The 4,115-nt window shown below is 37.5% G+C and overlaps 1 pseudogene; it reads right to left on the bottom strand.

The window, feature by feature from the left end:
- Positions 1–308: 308 nt before the first annotated feature.
- Positions 309–522, bottom strand: LOC110222861 (large ribosomal subunit protein eL38 pseudogene; annotated as a pseudogene).
- Between the last annotated feature and the right edge of the window lie 3,593 nt (positions 523–4,115).

Below are 4,115 nucleotides of genomic sequence, written 5' to 3'. Positions count from 1 at the left end.
TGAGCTGTCCAGAAGTTAAGCCTTTCCTGGGACATTTTATTGGCCATGATTCTCCCCAAAGAATATAGATATACCTATTGTTATTTTGTTAAGAGGACAAAAGACAACTCCTGATTAAGTCCCGATGATTGATACTGCCCCGAGATAAATTGTAAGGTCGGACTTCTGGGAAGAACCTAACTTTATACTGGTCTATAAAAAAATGAGTCACATACCTGCCCAGTCCTTTTCTTTTCTTTCTTTCTTTCTTTCTTTCTTTCTTTTTTTCCTCCTACATTTTAATACAGGTGGAACATGGAATGATTCCTTCACTTCAACTCCTTTATAGCCAAACCAGGAGGCAGGCACTGTTTTAAGTTTCCCTGCCTTCTCTTTGTCTGTAATGACCAATGTGTACAGGTACCTGCTGCAGTGAACCTTAAACTTCACATTGTCCTTATTTTTCTTGATCTTGACAGATTTGGCATGTTTTCATCTGGCTGTGAGCAGGGAGTCTTTTATTTCCTCTATTTTTCAGGGCATGTTGGAGGCAGGACAAGGGGCAGCGTGGGACCCAAGAGATACTCCCAACTCCCCAGCCCCTTTCTTGATCTGCTTTCTAGTCTTTCCCTCTCAACTCTCTTTTTTCTACATTCAGCTTTCTCATCTGTAGAATGAGGTGTTTGGACTAGATGGGCTCTGAAGTCCCTTCTAGCTCTACATCTAAGACCCTATGCTCTCCAAAGCAGCCTATTCTACTTTGTAAAAGCTCTAATTTTTAGGAAGTTTTTTCTTTTTTCTTTTCTTTTTTGACATCATGTCTACATTTGCTTCTTTGCAACTTAAACCCAGTTCTCTTAGTTCTTCCTTTGAGACCAAACAAAACAAGTCTGATATCCCTTCTACATGAGAGACTTCTAAATACTTTAAGATAGTTCAAGACTCAGTTCTCTCCAGAGCCTTCTTTTCTTCAGGCTCACTATCTTTAATTCCTTAAACCACTCTGTACATGGAATGGACTTGAGGTCCTTTACCATTCTTCTTTCCTTTTCTTGGATGCACTCTACACTTCTAATGTTTTTCTCAAAATGTGGTACCCAGAACTAAACACAATGCTCTTGATGTGGTTTGGCCAGGGCAGAGTACGGTGGGACTATCCATATTCCTGGAAGATATCATTTTCTTAATATAACCTGAGATCACATTAACTTTTTTTGGCTACCATATCACCCTATTGACATATTAACCTTTTAGGAAAAGTCTACCAAAAAACTCCCAGTTCTTTAAAAAAGCTGTTAATTACCCCCCCCCCAAACTTACAAAGTCCTGTTGTTCAGCTGTGTCTGTCTTCATGACCCCATTTGGGGTTCTCTTGTCAAAGATACTGAAGTGGCTTGTCATTTGCTTCTCCAGCTCATTTTATAGATGAAGAAACTGAGGAAACAGGGTGAAGTGACTTGCCCAGGTCACATAGCTAGTAAGTGTCTGAGGCTGGATTTGAACTCAGGAAGATGAGTTTTCCTGAATCCAGGCCTCCTCATTGCTCTATCCACTGAGCCTCCTAGCCGTCCAGATTTGGCTACAGTTGTTGTAATCATCCTCAACCAAAATCTTTTTTGGGTATTGACTCTGTCACACAGTATGGTGGAAGTTCATTCTAGCTTTGTGCCATTTTGTGAATTTGATTGAGATGTTATGCCTATAGTATATACTATATGTATGTATAGTATATATTATACCTAGTCCATATTTCTCCATCTCCAAGAATAGCATGAGATAATTTATCATTTTGATAAAAACAATCTAGCTGAACTTATCTGTAGGATTCCCAAGATACATAAATTTAACTTGATCAAAAATGGTAATAAGGTTAATCTGGTATGACTTACTTTTTTGCTGAAACTATTCAGGCTCTTTAGGTCCTTTTCTAGATGTTTACTATCTCTTTAATAACACATTCTAGGATTTTCCCAGTGATCAAAGTCAATCTCATTGGCCTCAAGGTCAGAACTTCTCATTTCACACCTGGCTACACTACCCTGGGATATCTCTGACTTCTCCTTCATGTCCCCAAGAAGCTCATTAAGAAAAACCTCATCATCTTGCAAGACCCCATCAGCCTTGGTATTCTGTTCTCTTCGCCTCTGATTAAAAGGTAGTGCCAAGAACTTCAAAATCTGTACTTAAGCAGAAAGCTCCACTTAGAACTGATCATTTCTCACGAGGCTGCACCACTCTGGAACATCTCTGACTTCTCCACCATACCTCTGCCTTGAATACCTTCCCAGCAATTGCCTTCATTCCTCTTCCCCCACCTCTTTTCAACTTCCTTTTGTGTAGTGTCTTCCCCATTAGACTGTAAGGTCCTTGAGGGCAGGGATTGTCTTTTTTTTTTTGTATTTATATCTCCATCACTTACCACGGTGCCTGACACATAGTAAGCACTTAATAAATGTTTATTGACTACCAACTGGTCTATAGTTTTCAGACTCTAGCATTCTTCCTCCCTCCCCCTTTTTAAAAAATGTTAAAAAAAAATTTCCCTACTCCATTCCTATGACACCTCTCTTATTCTCCACCATCTTTCAAATATTGATCTATGATTGGCAGTCATATCTACCAGTTCTTTCGTTACCCTAAGATATAGTCATCTGGGGTGAGTGATTTGAATTTATCAAGGACAATAAGGTACTTTTTAAAACTATATACTTACTTATCTTGAGTCATTAACTCTCTATTGTAGATTTTTGTTAGTTTCCCAGCCCAAAGTATGTTATGGTAGAAAAAGCATTGACTCTGTCATCAGGGGAGCTAGGTTCAAATACTGATATTTACTACCTGTATGACCTTGGGCAAGTCACTTAGCCTCTGTCTGCCTTAGTTTTCTCATCTGTCAAGTGGGGATATTAATTTCACCTACTTCCCAAGGTTGTTGTGAGGATCAAATAAGATTATATTTGTAAAATGCTTAGCACAGTGCCTGGCACACAGTAAGTGCTTAATAAATGCTTGTCTCCTTTACTTTCTCCTACCTACCCAATCTATAATCCAGGTTCAAAAATAATAATATACTTATATCTTTCTAGTAATCATAGAAAATTCTACTACTAATAAGGCTGGATCGTGTTCTCACAGAAAGCTATCTGTTTAAATAAGGGCTTTTGTTTTTATTTTAACCTTTAGACAGTGGAAGTATATTTGCAGTTTACAAATGTGTTTGAGTTTCAAAAGTTATGCATTCATAGCAGGGTCATACTCGAGAAAAAATGTTCATATACTAAATCTTCCATCTAGGGCAGAAATCCTTTGTTAAACAACATCTTAGAAATTTAAGGGCAAACTGAAATATAATTCATAATTTCATGATTTATTTTTCTATCAGTAAAGAAAGTAGTTGACATTACATGTGAAGCCAGCTAAAGGCATACTGGGTTTTACTTAAAATGTTTTCTTATAAAAAATGGAAAATCATTTAAAATGATATAGATGAAAGCTTAATATTTATTTTAGAATATTTATACTATAGTATTTTTCAGTACTCAGAACATCTAAGTACTTCAGATTTAATAAGGACCCAGATATAGATAAAGAAAATGGACCATGTCATGATTTTCTCCCCTAAGAAAGACTCTTTAAACCCAATTACCAAACAACTGATATTCACCAAGGAGAAAGACTTTTTTTTAAGGATTGATAATAGAATGTGAGAGCTGGAAGGTTGTTGTTGTTTGTCCTTTGTTTTCAAAGAGGATCAATGAACTCACTGGTGATGACTTGTCCTGAATTGGATTTAAGTGAGGCAGAGTATACAAAGTTATCAGTCTCACTTTCTCTACCTGAGTCATTGAAGTCCAGTAGCAAAACAAAAGTCAAGACCAGTGGAGGTGGCTTGGGATGCAGTGGATGGCCTTGGCATCTTCCATGTCTAACCAAGCCCTAAGTGCTCCATGGTACATACTTCAGCCACTTTCGGTGCCATTGGAATGGATTATTCTTATCTGCCCATTGAACAACAACAAATATGCTGGAAAGTACCTTATAGTCCAAAACTATTTTTTCAAAGATAGAGAAATCAATGCTAGATGAAGTTAAGTAACTTGCCCAAGTCTAGCAAGTGGTAGAGTCAAAGGGCTCAA

Source organism: Phascolarctos cinereus, unplaced genomic scaffold (genome assembly GCF_003287225.1).
Source record: "Phascolarctos cinereus isolate Bilbo 61053 unplaced genomic scaffold, phaCin_HiC Scaffold_4;HRSCAF=312, whole genome shotgun sequence".
NCBI classification, from domain to species: domain Eukaryota; kingdom Metazoa; phylum Chordata; class Mammalia; order Diprotodontia; family Phascolarctidae; genus Phascolarctos; species Phascolarctos cinereus.
This window is presented reverse-complemented; position numbering and strand designations above follow the sequence as displayed.